Source organism: Bufo gargarizans, chromosome 6 (assembly GCF_014858855.1).
Source record: "Bufo gargarizans isolate SCDJY-AF-19 chromosome 6, ASM1485885v1, whole genome shotgun sequence".
Lineage (NCBI taxonomy): Eukaryota > Metazoa > Chordata > Amphibia > Anura > Bufonidae > Bufo > Bufo gargarizans.
The window spans coordinates 31,537,088-31,554,034 of NC_058085.1; the positions used below are offsets into that span (position 1 = coordinate 31,537,088).

The 16,947-nt window shown below is 46.8% G+C and overlaps 1 protein-coding gene across 1 annotated transcript in view; it reads left to right on the forward strand.

The window, feature by feature from the left end:
• The first annotated feature begins 369 nt into the window (after window positions 1-369).
• The window catches only part of LOC122941690 (gastrula zinc finger protein XlCGF49.1-like), a 31,922-nt gene continuing 15,344 nt past the window's right edge, over window positions 370-16,947 (forward strand). The window contains exon 1 of the mRNA XM_044299115.1: window positions 370-425. The gene's annotated coding sequence lies outside the window, so the exon portion shown is untranslated. The remainder of the gene's footprint in view (window positions 426-16,947) is intronic.

Consider the following 16,947-nt stretch of genomic DNA (forward strand, 5'->3'; position numbering starts at 1 on the left):
AGAAGATCCTAGAGCTCACCAATAGGATGATTGAGCTGCTGACTGGAGAGGTGACAATGCTGGGACATTATACAGGAACGCTATGAAGGGATCTGGGTGATGACTGTATCATTGTGTTGTCAGGTTCCTATAAGGTGTCAGGATGTCACAATCCATTTTTCCATGGAGGAGTGGGAGTATTTAGAAGGGCACAAAGATCTGTACAAGGACGTCATGATGGAGGATCACCAGCCCCTCATATCACCAGGTAATAGACATGACTAAATCCACACGTCCTCTCATTATCTGTATGTAAGGAATTAATTCAGTCACTGGATGTGTTTACTACAGTTAAGGAAGAGACAAGAACACCAGAGAGATGTCCCAGTCCTCTTCTTCCACAGAATGGTTCAGAAGAACATCACAATGTCCCACAGGATGATCAGGTAGATGGAGATAAGGTCTCATGAAATGTTTCCTATGATCTGTAGAAGGCTGTGAAGATCTTGTTTTGTCTACCAGTATTATATGTTTATCCTTGTATAATGAGAAACGTGGAGATGGCAGGATTATAGCTGACCATAAACATTACATATCTCTAGTTATGGAGACTGCTCGTTGGAATGGGGAACCCATTGGATTTATACAGAAGACCTGTAGATATTTGGGTCGGATAACCGGCAGTGAAGGTGCCCACCCTGCCAAAAACTGATAATGTGGCCATATTGCTGATATGGTTGTGTTCAGGACATGTTTGGTGTATGTTTTCCTTTGCAGGATATGAAAATTGACTGTATTCCAGTTTATAATGTTAGGTGGTTGTTACAAACAACAGGGGCCTGCCTGTTGCTTCATTTTCAACTGGTTTCTCATTTTGTTTGGGTAGTTGCTATTCAGTTGCCTTGTTTCTGAATCTGGGCATGGTTAACACCTAGCTTTGTCTGGTGATTAGGGTGGAGTTTCTGATTGTCTAGCCTTTATATAGTCAGGCCTTACACAGTACTGGTTTTTGGGTGCTTTCTAGATGCTTTCCCTTCCAGGTAGTTCTTACTTTGTTCTGTATTCTGAGACTAGTAGTCCTGTGACTCTATCTTTGTATCTGTGTATTTTGGGATCTGTGGTTTTATGGTCTTTTTTTTTTTTTTCTGTGTGTGAGATTTGCTTGTTGCGTTGCTGTTGTGTCCTGGCTGATCTGCTGACTTGAATTCAGATTCAGTTCAGTACTGCTCATTCATCCACTATCTACCTGTATGTCACACATCTGTCATCCATTCCTTTGGTGGATCATTTCCTCTTTCTGTGACCCTTAGCATTTAGTTTCTGTCATCAGAGCCGTATTTACGAATAGGCACCCGAGGGCAAGTTCCTACGGCAGGGCCGAGCAGAGGGGGCATGTGATCAGTGCAGGGGCCAGGCTCAGCATTGGAAAAGTGGTGAGCCTGAGAAACATTTGGGTTAATATAATAGTCCTCTCCTCTTATACCCCTTCCTGAAATATCCTCTATCCCATAATAATGGCTTGGCCATTCTGGGAGTTGTAGTCCTCTCCTCTTATACCCCTCCCTGAAATATACTTTATTCTGTAATAATGGCCTGGGCATTTTGGGAGATGTAGTCCTCTCCTCTTATACCCCTGTCCTAAAATATCGTCAATGCCATAATAACGGCCTGGGCGTGCTGGAAGTTTTAGTCCTCTCCTTTTTATAATCCATATCCATTGATGACCCATAAAAACGGTCCTGGACATGCTGGGAGTTTTGTTCCTCTCTCTTCTACCTCCTGCCTGTAATATCTGCTGACGCTGGTATATAGATTATGGTCTCCATTCTGTGTGTTATATTATCACCCAGTGCCCCGTGTGTGATGCCCTCCTTTTGGGGCATATAAAAGTGGTCCCCCTGATTGTGGTGCTCAGTGTTAGGGCTTATGGTTCCGTGGGCATCTGATCGGTGCCTCCGCTCCGCATCTTGTGGATTATAGACCCATTCAGTTTGCGGGTCGTAGTATGGGCACAGGGCACACACTCATTTGTGTGCATGAGCCCTTAAGCTGATTTGTGGAGCAGCAGTGAGTGGGAACTACTACTCCATCAATCTGCTGAGTCACATATACTCCTGCAGTGCCAATGAGGAAGCAGGAGCACTGTGACTACAGGCCCGCCTGCCCAGTTGGAAGCCTAGCCCATTTAGATGGAAGCCTGCCCGCCCAACTCCTGCCTCTGGGCCCTGGCTAGCCTACAACTGAAGCCACAACAGTAGCCACACTGCCCCCCAAAGGCAGAAGAAGAGAACTGAAGAGGTGCCATGTGTGCCGAAAGGTCTGCAGCATATAATCTAATCTGCAAATTGCTGGTATCACTACAGATGAGATTATACAGGTGACGTGCAGATTACAAGAAATGTTTTCTAATGACATATAATCAGAAGCACCGCGATCATTGATGGTCTGGATTTTTTGCTGAATATCATGGGTAGCAGGGCACTTCTTTTTAAAGAGGTTCTCTTAGATTTGCATATTAATGAGCTATCCTCAGGATAGGTCTTCGATATTAGATTACCAGGGTTCCGATACTGCCTCTTCCTAGGCCAGTGACGTCACTTTAATAAGTCCCATATTCTAGGAATGGCTCATTCCCTTTCTTGGTAAGCTGTGAGGACTCCTCCAATGAGCGCTGCAGCCTCCTCAATCCGCTGATCGACAGGGGTCTCGGGTAATGCTGAGCGAAGCGAGCTGCTGGTCAACGATTTTTCTCATCCGTCTCATTGGGGGACACAGGCCTTGACCATGGGTATAGCTGTTGCTGCTAGGAGGCAGGCACTAAGCACACAAAGTGTAAGCTCCTCCCTCTTCCGCTATATCCCTTCCTGCAGGGACCAAGCTAATCAGCTTTTAGCTTAGTGTCTGTAGGAGGCAGACCTTCCTGCGTTGCAGGTCTGATAATTTTGTCTGTTTTTTTTTTTTTTCTTCTTCTAGAGGGAAGCTTCAGGCAGTCTTTAAACAGCCTGCACTCCCAACCAGGAGATGGGAGACCAGGGGGTCATCCAAACCACCTGCTTGTTCCCGCTCTCCGGAATAAAAGGAGGACCAGAGGTTCCCGTAAACGTAAAAACCTCTGTCTCCCGCCAGCAATCGCATCACCACGGCCACCCCAGAAAGTCCCCTCTATTTCCGGTGTAGCGTTCCTCACCAAGGGGCTGCACACCGAAGGTGGTGATCCAGCTGGAGCCAGGGGGCAGAAGATTTCGGACAGGTGAGTAGGAGCAGTGCTCTCCTCCACACTCCTTCAAGTAATCCCTTCAGTGCCACCTCCAGTGCCCCCCTCCGGGTCCCCCTCCAGTACCCCGGCTAGTTTCTCCTCCTCCCCACGTGTGGATTTGGGCAGCAATCTCTTTTAAAGGATTAATTTACCTGGGATGCTTCTGCACGCCGCGCATCTGCTGTGGCTTCCCGGGCTGACGGCGTCTTTTGGTGTCACCACTAGACATCTAAGAAGCTCTGATAGACGTCTAGAACCTCCTCCTTGAGGTTCCTTTGTTTTGCTTTCATTTTCTCATCTCGTTAGCCTCTCTCAGCTGTCATGTAGTTGCACTGATTGCATCCCTTTAAATCCTTTTCCCATAGTGCATCACTTTGCTGTTTATATTACTTCCTGGAGTGTCTGCATGCTGTTTCTACTTCTGAGTCTTCTACAAGATAAGTTTTGTTCTTTCATTTTTTTCTCTGTTTGCTGGATCCCAGGTGACCCTGACTCCCTCCGTATCTAGTGTAGGGAGCCGGTGGTCGTGTCCCCTCACTATTATAGGGTGTTCAGGTGTTATACAGTCGAGGTACGAGGATATGCGATCATCTACCATTGGGATTTTCGCATAGGCTGAGCAGTAAGGGAGAGAGCCAGGTCTGATTCAGGGCTCTCCCTTTTTGTTCCTTAGTTTTGGATCCAGTCAGTCGTATATTCATTTTGTGTTTTCTAGTTTCCTGCACACCTTCCGTGACATTATAAACCGCCAAAACCGTCTCAAGTATGGATCCGGTTTCACTTTTGACTGAACGCATGCAGGGTCTTTCATTGGAGGTAGCAGATCTCCGTAAGACTCTTTCTCAGTTTCAAGTGACCGGTTCAGCTTGCGTTCATGGAGTTTGTTCTGAGCCTAAGATCTTGCTCCCGGATACGTTCTCCGGGGGTAGTGAGAATTTTGTGCGTTTTAGAGAGGCTTGCAAACTCCATTTTCGCCTACTTCCCCATTCCTCTGGTGATGAGGAGCGGAGGGTGGGGATCATCATATCGCTGCTCAGGGATAACGCTCAGTCCTGGGCCTTTTCGCTGCCGGTGGGGGCACGGCCCCTCCGTTCAGTGGATGAATTCTTTTTAGCCCATGGTCAGATAGATGATGATCCGGATTCGTATTGCTCTGGCTGAGTCTAGACTACGTCTTTTATGTCAGGGTAAACAATCCGCAGAGATATACTGTTCAGAATTTCGGAGATGGGCAGCTGATACTGGTTGGAATGATGCTGCACTCCGAAGTCAATTTTGCCATGGTCTTTCAGAGGGATTGAAAGATGCATTTGCCTTTCATGAGAGACCTACCTCCTTGGACTCTGCCATGTCTGGGGCCGTTCGCATTGACAGGCGTCTTAGAGAGAGAGGAGAGATCACTCCTTCCTGTCATACTCAATCCCAGGACAGTGCGGCGGTCTCATTCAGTGCACAGGGGTCTCAGTCGCTGTCAATCCCTTCTGAGCAGGAGCCCATGCAGCTCGGTTTGATTGCCTCTGACAATAGAAGATTCAGCCCTCATGGGAAGGTTTGTTTCTGTTGTGGAGGTATAAATCATTTGGCAAATGTTTGTCCCTCTAGGAGATTCAGGCAGTTTTTTGAGAGTAATAAAGAAACAAAAAGAAAAAAATCCTTTAAAAATGTTCCATCTGTTACCATTGGCAGGGTTGAGGCGGAAATTGAAGGTTTTCCGTTTGCTTGTAGTTCCCGTTTTGTCCTACCTGCCAGGGTGGCGCTAGAGAGCAAGAACATTTTTTGTGAGATTTTTGTAGATAGTGGAGCAGCTGTCAATCTCATTGATAATCAATTTGCTATAACTCATGGTTTCCAGGTATGCACTTTGGGAAACGATATACCTGTTTTTGCTATTGATTCCGCTCCACTTTCTCAGAAATCGTTAAAGGGCATAGTTCACAATATCCGTTTGATTGTGAGTGATGCTCATGTTGGGGATGTGTCATGTTTCGTCCTTAGCGGGTTGCCTACTCCTCTAGTGTTGGGGCTACCCTGGCTCACTAAACATAACCCCACCATTGATTGGCAAGCGAGGCAAATAAATGGTTGGAGTGACTTTTGCAGAGAGAATTGCCTCACAACATCTGTTTCTGAGGTTTCTACTAAGACTGTACCATCTTTTCTCTCTGAATTTTCGGATGTCTTCTCTGAGAGTGGTGTTCAGGACTTGCCCCCGCACAGGGAGTACGATTGCCCTATTAATCTCACCCTAGGCGCCATGCTGCCTAAATCTCGTTTATACAATCTCTCCCAACCTGAAAGGGTCGCTATGCGTGCTTATTTCTCTGAGAGTCTGAGAAAGGGACACATACGACCCTCGAAGTCACCTGTTGCCGCTGTTTTTTTCTTTGTTAAGAAAAAAGATGGTTCTTTAGGACCATGTTTGGATTTCAGGGAGCTGAACAGTATCACAATTCGTGACCCTTATCCGCTTCCTTTGATCCCGGACCTGTTTAACCAGATTGTTGGGGCTAAAGTTTTTTCCAAGTTGGATCTAAGAGGGGCATACAACCTGGTCAGGGTCAGAGAAGGAGACGAATGGAAGACGGCCTTCAATACCCCTGAGGGCCATCTTGAGAATTTGGTTATGCCTTTTGGTTTGATGAATGCTCCTGCCGTCTTTCAGCATTTTGTGAACAGCATTTTTTATCATTTAATGGGGAAATTTGTATTAGTGTATCTGGATGACATTTTGATTTTTTCTCCTGATTTCAAAACTCATAGGGAACACTTACATCAGGTCTTGCTCATCCTGCGGGAGAATAAATTGTACGCTAAACTGGAGAAATGTGTGTTTGCGGTTCCAGAAATTCAATTTCTGGGGTTTCTTCTCTCCGCTTCTGGTTTTCGCATGGACCCCGAGAAGGTCCACGCTGTGCTTGAGTGGGAGCTTCCTGAGAATCAGAAGGCGCTGATGTGTTTTTTGGGCTTTGCCAATTATTACAGGAAGTTTATTTTGAATTATTCCTCTGTTGTTAAACCACTCACTGATATGACTAGAAAGGGGGTAGATTTTTCCTCCTGGTCGGTAGAGGCGCGTAAGGCCTTTTCTAATATCAAGGAGAGTTTTGCTTCCCATCTTGGTAAGACCTGATATTTCTCTACCCTTCATAGTTGAGGTTGATGCTTCTGAGGTGGGTGTGGGTGCGGTCTTGGCTCAGGATCCCTCTCCTGCCAAATGGCGACCGTGTGTCTTTTTCTCGAAGAAACTCTCCTCCGCAGAGAGAAATTACGATGTGGGAGATAGGGAGTTGTTGGCCATCAAGTTGGCTTTTGAAGAATAGCCCAATTGGCTAGAGGGAGCTAGACACCATATTACCGTGTTTACTGACCATAAGAATCTGGCCTACTTGGAGTCAGCCAAGTGTCTGAACCCGAGACAGGCCAGATGGTCTTTGTTCTTTTCCAGGTTTAATTTTGTTGTCACGTTCCGCCCTGGGGTTAAGAATGTGAAGGCAGATTCCCTGTCACGTTGTTTTCCGGGAGGTGGGAATTTTGAAGACCCGGGTCCCATTTTGGCTGAAGGTGTGGTGGTCTCTGCTCTTTATCCTGAATTAGAGGCAGAGATTCAGGTAGCCCAGTCAGAGGCTCCTGATCTTTGTCCTCCTGGGAGGTTGTTTGTGCCTCTCGCTTTAAGACACAAGATTTTTAAGGAACACCACGATACTGTCCTTGCTGGGCACCCGGGGGCAAGAGCCACAGTGGATCTTATCGCTCGGAGATTCTGGTGGCCGGCGCTTCGTAAGTCGGTTGAGGGTTTTGTGGCAGCCTGCGAGACCTGCGCTCGTGCCAAAGTCCCTCATTCACGGCCATCAGGTCCTCTCCTTCCCTTACCCATTCCTTCCCGTCCTTGGACACATCTGTCCATGGACTTCATTACGGACCTGCCTCGTTCCTCGGGGAAGACTGTGATTCTGGTGGTGGTGGACCATTTTAGCAAAATGGTGCATTTCATCCCTTTTCCTGGCTTGCCCAATGCTAAGACGCTGGCGCAGGCATTTATTGATCACATTGTCAAATTGCATGGTATTCCTTCAGACATAGTCTCTGATAGGGGCACGCAGTTTGTTTCCAGATTCTGGAAGGCTTTCTGTTCTCGCTTAGGGGTTCGGTTGTCATTATCTTCTGCTTTCCACTCGCAGTCGAATGGCCAGACAGAGCGCGTCAATCAGAATCTGGAGACATATCTGCGGTGTTTTGTGGCGGAGAATCAGGAGGATTGGTGTTCTTTTTTGTCTCTTGCTGAGTTTGCTTTAAATAACCGTCGTCAGGAGTCCTATGATAAGTCACCATTTTTTGGTGCATATGGGTTTCATCCGCAGTTTGGGACATTCTCTGGAGAGGGGTCTTCTGGTTTACCTGATGAGGACAGATTCTCCTCGTCTTTGTCATCTATTTGGCAAAAGATTCAGGATAATCTAAAGAGCATGAGTGAGAGATATAAGCGTGTGGCGGATATAAGACGTGTGCCTGGTCCGGACCTGAATGTTGGTGATCTGGTGTGGTTGTCTACTAAGAATATCAAATTGAAGGTTCCCTCCTGGAAGTTGGGTCCTAAGTTTATTGGGCCTTACAAAATCTTGTCCGTCATCAATCCTGTTGCCTACCGTCTTGATCTTCCTCAGACTTGGAAGATCCATAATGTTTTTCATAAGTCCTTATTAAAACCTTATGTCCAACCCATTGTACCCTCGTCTTTGCCTCCTCCTCCGATTGTGGTTGATGGTAATCTTGAATTTCAGGTCTCTAGGATTGTGGATTCTTGTGTTGTCCGCGGTTCTCTCCAGTACCTCGTTCATTGGGAGGGTTATGGTCCTGAGGAGAGGATGTGGGTCCCAGTGACGGACATTAAGGCCTCTCGTCTCATCAGGGCTTTCCATAGGTCCCATCCTGAGAAGGTGGGCTCTGAGTGTCCGGAGTCCACTCGTAGAAGGAGGGGTACTGTCACCACCAGACATCTGAGAAGCTCTGACAGACGTCTAGAACCTCCTCCTTGAGGTTCCTTTGTTTTGCTTTAATTTTCTCATCTCGTTAGCCTCTCTCAGCTGTCATGTAGTTGCACTGATTGCATCCCTTTAAATCCTTTTCCCATAGTACATCACTTTGTGGTTTATATTACTTCCTGGAGTGTGTGCATGCTGTTTCTACGTCTGAGTCTTCTACAAGATAAGTTTTGTTCTTTCATTTGTGTTTTTTCCCAGGTGACCCTGACTCCCTCCGTATCTAGTGTAGGGAGCCGGTGGTCGTGTCCCCTCACTATTATAGGGTGTTCAGGTGTTATACAGTCGAGGTACGAGGATATGCGATCATCTACCATTGGGATTTTCGCATAGGCTGAGCAGTAAGGGAGAGAGCCAGGTCTGATGCAGGGCTCTCCCTTTTTGTTCCTTAGTTTTGGATCCAGTCAGTCGTATATTCATTTTGTGTTTTCTAGTTTCCTGCACACCTTCCGTGACATTTGGAACGCACCGGTATAGTGCGGGGCGTTGTTAATGAAAGCCCCGGCTTCTGTGCGGCCTTTTCATGCAGGGTCCCCCCCATGGCTTATTGTCCCTGGCCAGTATCTCAGACGGCCGGGGATGCTGGCGTTGTTCTGGCGAGTGTGGGGGCGTGGCCTGAGAGCAAGGGGGCGTGACATAAAAGGATGGGCGGGCACTCTGTTCACCTGACCCCGACATCAGCGGCAGGGCAGTGGGAGAGTGGGCTCCGCCCACTTCTGGATTTTTAAAGTTCCTGGCGGGAAATGAGGGTCTGACCTGCGTTTGGAGGGACACAGGCTGGGTAATTGTTATTTGTCCCTTCTTGCAGGGCTTAACCTTCCCATTTGTCTCATTGGGGTGACAGGGGTGTCATTATGTCTGAACCCAGGCTGCAGGTCCCGAAGCAGGCTGTCCCTTTGGTGCGTAATTTTGCCTGCGCATCATGTCGTGCAAAATTTCCATGGGATTATAAATCATACCCAAACCATATCACCAACTAACCAATAGTTTAACCCAATAAAAATACACATGGACACTTTAATGGGTGGAATAAATTATGCCGCGGCCATCTTTATTAAAGATTAGCTTAAAGTCATTTAACAATAAATCATCATAAAATTAAATCTTCAATGAAATAAATCATCATCAATATCTTATTAACAAACCAATAATTAGACTAGCCATAAGCTCGGCCTAAACTACTGACTCAACTTGTCCGCTCACCTTGACAGTGAGCGACTTTTACCCACCGGAACATGCCAGATAAACAGGCGGCATGGGCCCCACCCCACCAACCACTAACTCAATCATAGCCTGCAAGTTTAAATACAAAATATCCAAACCAATTGCTGACAAATGGATAAAATAAAGGCGGGGCAAACCACTTTCAAGGTCCACGTGACGAAAAGAGAATCCCCAGACCAGAGGCATGAAACGAGCCATAATCCTATTAATTCGTATCCTAATCTTATCCAAGTACTTAAAATTAGGATAAGACAACCATAGCAAACGAGGAATCATTTTGGACGGGCGTCAGGAAACAGCCGCCTTGTTCTGACCATAGTACTCTTCATACAGAAAAGCAATTCAATGGAGCTGAACTTGACCACATCATTGGCCCCTGCGTGAAAAATAATGACATCAGGGTCTGGGTATAACAAACATATCTCCAAAACTATATCCAATAAACCATCCCATCGCAAACCCCTGACTCCATTCCAATATACTCTAATGACGTCTGTAGACCAGGACAGATTGTCACCATACGATCTTTCCAAAGCTCTTCTATGGGCCCACTGCACGAATGAATGGCCGATGATCCATACGGTGAGCCCCGTGAAAGCTATAAACAAAAGAAAGTTAAACAACGGTAAAATCAGAGCGAATATACAGTTTAAAACGATTAGACGACCATCTACCAATACTCTTTATTACAGACGTACTCAAACCAGACTCCGCTGCCGTCGTGGCGGCACCAATCTGAAAGAAATGAGATGTGAGGCGAAAACCCTCTAGACCCAGCTCCCTTAAACATTTTGAAAGGACAGACCTGAACTGATACTGTGTCAACCAGAGGCGTATCTATTGCGAGGCAAACAAGGCATTTGCCTGGGGCGGCACTTGCCAATGGGGCGGCAAAATGCCTTGTTTGCCTACACAAATACTTGCCGATCGATCTGATCCTTCACTATGCCGCTGCGAGCGGCAGCATCGCCGGCGCCGCATAGTGAAGGAGTGACTTATCACTTATCTCCTCCTCCCTCCTCCTTCCGACCCCAGCTGTTTTCCTACCCGGCCTTGCTACCCACGTCACTTCTAGTAGTGACGTGGGAGGTGCGTCTCTTCCCTCCGCTCCTGACTGGGTTTGTTGGCGCAGGCCCCGTAGCAGAATATTCCGGCCCAGTGCGCATGCCCGAAGCGCAGTAGGAGGCGTAGTAGCAGAAAATTCCGGCTCCTACTGCGCCTGCGCCGAGTCGCCTTATTTGCGCATGCGCAGTGGGTCAAAATATTCAAAATACAAGCGGCAGCCACAGCCGGCCGGGAAAAGTCTGCCCAGACCGGCTCCCTCCTCACACAGACAGTTGGCCACTTTGCCTGACTGACTCCTGGCCTACGTACCCTGCGAGGAGTGTCCAGACCAGGACCAGGTCCTGAGGTCCAGGCAGAGGAACAAACAGGAGTGAGTGAGAGTGAGACAAGAGAGTTAAAAAGCAAATACTGCACGTTCACAGTGAGAGTGAGACTCATAAATAAAGGTGGTATGATGTCAGACTGTCTATAGTGGCCCTGGCCTCTCCTTGAGGCTGCCCCATACAGACTGTATGGCCTGGGGCAGCCTCGAGGAGAGGCCAGGGTCACCATAGACAGTCTGACATCCCACCTTTATTTATGACACAGACACAGTGCACTATTTGCTTGTGGCAGCCGGGCAGCCCCCAATCCCCCATACAGTTTAGTGTCTCCTTGTGGCTGCCCCCGGCCCCCCATACAGTATAATGTCTCCTTATGTCTGCCCCCAATGCTATACAGTATGTATAATGTCTCCTTGTGGCTGCCCCCGCCCCCCATACAGTATAACGTCTCCTTGTGGCTGCCCCCATACAGTATAACGTCTCGTTGAGGCTGCCCCCATACGGTATAACATCTCCTTGTGGCTGCCCCCATACAGTATAACGTCTCCTTCAGGCTGCCCCATACAGTATAACGTCTCCTTGAGGCTGCCCCATACAGTATAACGTCCCCTGTGTTTTTTCTTTTAAACTGGTATTTCTTGCGATATATATATCGTTATTGTGATAAATTTCTTAATATTGTTATGCAAAACAGGAAAGGGTGGAGCCTAAAGAGGAAGGGGTGGGGGGTGCCCGAGTTTAGTCTCGCCTAGGGCAGCACAAAACCAAGATACACCACTGGTGTCAACGGAGAAGCATCTGCATGAATAAAAAACATACTACCAGCCACAGGTCTGAAATGCCAATACCGAGATAACATACTCACCGGACAAATAGAACCCAACCTGACTTTGTTCACACAAATCCAGGTACCCTTATCTGATTGATCCACTTTGGACGATGGAAGAAAAATTAAAACATAGTTAACATGAATATGAATGTGCTGTAACGCCAGGCCGAAACCTGATCTTCCGTTCTTGGGAAACAGCTCACCAATTCTAAACGCACCAAAAAACATACAACAAAACGCAGTGGAAAAAAGCAATGCCTCAAAATCGTCCGAGCAAACCCTAGAAGTAGCGGGACATAATGACCTCAACAATGCAGGGGATATAGGACACCTGCTGTCAGGAAAACCTTTTTAACAAATTGGACAAAACCGCGCATATCTTGGTAACCTTTTGCAATAGGAGACAGCACACACCCTTCTCGGAATCAATGACTATTCCCAAGTATTCTAAACGATTAACAGGGTAAACAGTCTTATCCTCTGCAAGCGGGACATCAAACTCCGAACATACTGAAAAAAAGGATTCCAACAATTCAGAACACACCGAAGAGTCTGCCGGACTGATGAACAAAAAATCATCCAAATAATGCGTCACTGTTACTCGCATACACTTTACCGATACCGCCCATTCAAGAAAAGATGAAAAAACTTCAAAATAAAAACATGATAAAGAACATCCCATAGGAAGGCATCTATCAAAATAAAATAAACCCTTAAAATGAAAACCCAGCAAATTAAAACATGAAGGATGAATGAGCAATAAGCGAAAAGCGGACTGAATGTCCGCTTTTCCCAATAAAGCTCCTTTGCTATAGCTCTGTACCAAATCAACTGCAGAATCAAAGGTGGCATATTTAACAGAACATAATGCCTTATCGATTTCATCATTCAAAGATGCCCCATATGGAAAGGACAAGTGATGAATTACAAACCGGATTCCAAAAAAGTTGGGACACTATACAAATCGTGAATAAAAACTGAATGCAATGATGTGGAGGTGCCAACTTCTAATATTTTATTCAGAATAGAACATAAATCACGGAACAAAAGTTTAAACTGAGAAAATATACAATTTTAAGGAAAAAATATGTTGAATCAGAATTTCATGGTGTCAACAAATCCCCAAAAAGTTGGGACAAGGCCATTTTCACCACTGTGTGGCATCTCCCCTTCTTCTTAGAACACTCTACAGACGTCTGGGGACCGAGGAGACCAGTTTCTCAAGTTTAGAAATAGGAATGCTCTCCCATTCTTGTCTAATACAGACCTCTAACTGTTCAATCGTCTTGGGCCTTCTTTGTTGCACCTTCCTCTTTATGATGTGCCAAATGTTCTCTATAGGTGAAAGATCTGGACTGCAGACTGGCCATTTCAGTACCCGGATCCTTCTCCTACGCAGCCATGACGTTGTGATTGATGCACAATGTGGTCTGGCATTATCTTGTTGAAAAATGCAGGGTCTTCCCTGAAAGAGATGACGTCTGGATGGGAGCATATGTTGTTCTAGAACCTGAATATATTTTTCTGCATTGATGGTGCCTTTCCAGACATGCAAGCTGCCCATGCCACACGCACTCATGCAACCCCATACCATCAGAGATGCAGGCTTCTGAACTGAGCGTTGATAACAACTTGGGTTGTCCTTGTCCTCTTTAGTCCGGATGACATGGCGTCCCAGATTTCCAAAAAGAACTTTGAATCGTGACTCGTCTGACCACAGAACAGACTTCCATTTTACCACACTTCATTTTAAATGATCCCTGGCCCAGTGACAACGCCTGAGTTTGTGGATCTTGCTTAGAAATGGCTTCTTCTTTGCACTGTAGAGTTTCAGCTGGCAACGGCGGATGGCATGGTGGATTGTGTTCACTGACAATGGTTTCTGGAAGTATTCCTGAGCCCATTCTGTGATTTCCTTTACAGTAGCATTCCTGTTTGTGGTGCAGTGTCGTTTAAGGGCCCGGAGATCACGGGCATCCAGTATGGTTTTACGGCCTTCACCCTTACGCACAGAGATTGTTCCAGATTCTCTGAATCTTCGGATGATGTTATGCACAGTTGATGATGATAGATGCAAAGTCTTTGCAATTTTTCGCTGGGTAACACCTTTCTGATATTGCTCCACTATCTTTCTGCGCAACATTGTGGGAATTGGTGATCCTCTACCCATCTTGGCTTCTGAGAGACACTGCCACTCTGAGAAGCTCTTTTTATAACCAATCATGTTGCCAATTGACCTAATTAGTGTTAATTGGTTTTCCAGCTCTTCGTTATGCTCAAATTTACTTTTTCCAGCCTCTTATTGCTACTTGTCCCAACTTTTTTGACAATTTGTTGACACCGTGAAAATTTAATCAACGTATTTTTCCTTTAAAATGATACATTTACTCGGATTAAACGTTTGATCTGTCATCTACGTTCTATTACAAATAAAATATTGACATTTGCCATCTCCACATCATTGCATTCAGATTTTATTCACAATTTGTTTGGTGTCCCAACTTTTTGGGAATCCGGTTTGTACACGATAAGCATTAGGCTCTTTTTTTGGGTCCACCCCTAATGGAGAAAGGTGAAAATTAGCAAAAGGAGGACACGAGAAAGGACCTGCAATCCTACCTAAAGTCAATTCCTTTGCTAATTTAGATTGAACAACTGAAGGGAACTGATCAACAGAAGACAAATTATTAACCTATTCACAACCAAAACCAGAAAATGACGGTAACCGAAAACCAAAAGGAAAACTATCCAGAAGCAACTCCGCCATCATGCAATTTGGGTATTGCTCGAGCCAAGGACGCATGTTCTCCAGATTTACTGGCGTCCAGGCTCTTAGCCACATACTCTTTTGTGGAAGGCTGGGTTGGAATGTTAGCTCTTTTATAACACGAACCAGCAGGTGGCTACCTCCACAAAAGGCACACTCATGACGGTACTTGCAGGAAGGCCACCTGCACTGTGATTCATTGAATGCAAAGCATGTACCTTTCCTAAACAACTGAAAATGCGAGGCTGAGGGAGTTGGGTGTTGCCTTGCGGCAGCAAAGGATGGACGCTGCGGCAACAATAAATTCAGCAACAGCCCAACATCCTTTGCGCCCCTACGCATGCTGGGGTACACCGACAGCCTTTGTCTGAAACCTTTATCATATACAAACCATCCAATCCCCCCAAAATTTCTATATGCCTCTAACACATTATCCAAATGCTGAAAAATACCAGAACATTTTATAGGAAATTTTTCTCCCATCACGCTACAAAAAATACAATATGCTTGCAGCCAATTATTAAAAGTTTGGTGAATGGGACATCTTCTGTCTTCCTCAGACTTATCCTCCCGCTTCTCCAGTTTCGCAACGAAATCTATAGACGCAGGTAAAAGGGATAATATATCTACGAATTCATTTCTCCATATCTTCTCTTTCACCGACATGGAGAGGTTAAAACCTAAAGGGGATATTTCACACAACAACATTTCTTTATAACACACTTCAGAAACACCTTTGCGTCTAGAAACCACTGGCCGAGGGAGAGATTCATCACTATCCGAATCCCTACCCACCTCCTGACTGCTAAACTGCAAAGCGTCAGAAAAATCAAGGGAAGGGGGGTAAGGGGGACAAAGCTCTTTAGGGAAGAAAGTACAGAGGACAATGAAGCAATGACAGGACCCAGACCACTGGGACACTCACCACCTTCAGAAGCTGAAGTCCGGACACCTGCAGAGGATTGAGGGAAGTCCTCTAGCTGTGGTCCATCTTCTAAGCACGCACCCTCCTGATGCTCAACACCTAAGTGGAGCCGCTGGGAGGAATGCTGCACAGGCAAACGTCCTTCTCCGTGCCTTCCTCCACACCTTGGCTGGACCAGAACGTTGGTGGCATCAGCGGACGCTCTCCCTCCCAAAGGTGTCTCCAGAGCAGCACCCGAACACTGAGGATCGCAGGAGGAACAAAAATTGCTGGTCAGAGATTCCTGGGGACACAGATTCCAAACGCACTGCTGCCCCTGACGTCATCCTGCTACTTCAGGCGCACTCACTAGCAGAGGAGCCGCATCTCTCAAGCCTCTTCTTTTCCTGTCCGGACCTGCGTGGGGAAGGAGAAAAACTGGTGCGCTGCCTCTTCTCCCCCTTAGTGCAGGCATCATGGAGGGGGCACCCGGATCCTCAGCCGCAGGGACCGCCGAAGAGGAGGACATCTCAGCAAGGCAGGACTCAAGCCAGGACGCTGTGTCACCATCTCCAGCGCGCCTCCGGAGTTCCACGACGAAGTCTTCCATCTGGTAAGAGAGCAGCAGGCGGGGACGGAGCAACAATCCTTCCATAGGTACTTGTCTGACAGCACACGGCTGGCAGACACCACTCTTATAAACCCTAACCAGGTCCTAAGCCCAAAGCTCCCCACCCAATCCTATACCTGTTGCTGGGCATCCTTATTCCATTCTGCACAGCAACGGCATTCAATAGGTCCCTTCCAGACCCAATGAATGATATATGCTACTCTGCCCAGTAACCCTACTATTTTTTGCCCCTACACCTCACATCTTTGGCGGGAAAAATTCCTGCTAAAACCCTAAATGTAAATCTCTGGGATGATTATAATCCCATGAGGATCCCTCCATATTTCTTTCCGGGATTCTGACATTCCCTCAGTAAGACCCTCTGCTTTGCGTGTGCTGCGCCGCCATCAAGTGGCTCGGCTCCGTACCCATTGTTTCCGCTGCCCAACCTACGGAAGAACCGGAATGGGCGTGTTCCCTGTCTAGGGTGGTACAGGATGTCTCCAATACCAACAAAGCTATTGTGGATATACTGGGGCGTTTGTCGGCAAGGCAGTCCTCTGACCGGTCCGATTCTGGGAATCATGGGGCTCGTGCCCATCGCGGCCGCCCCACAAAATGGGCCAGAACTTCCTCCCCCAAAAGGGATTCTGTGTCTCCCGTGTCCTCGGCCTCTCCTCCTCCTGCTAGAGAGTCTCACTCCGACATGTCCCCAGTTGAAGAGGCATGTTCCAAAGAGAGAAGGTCAGATAAGGATGTTGTCTTACCGGAGGGTCAGTCGCCCAAACTATTCTCCATGGTGGACAATTTAATTACGGCAGTTATTGAGACGTTGCAGGTTGAGGATCCTGCTCCGTCATCTGCCAGCACTGTTGTTTCCTTTAGGAAGTCCCGTCATTCGCACAAGTGTTTCCCCATCCACCAGGAGTTTGATTCCTCTCTCTCCAAGGAGTG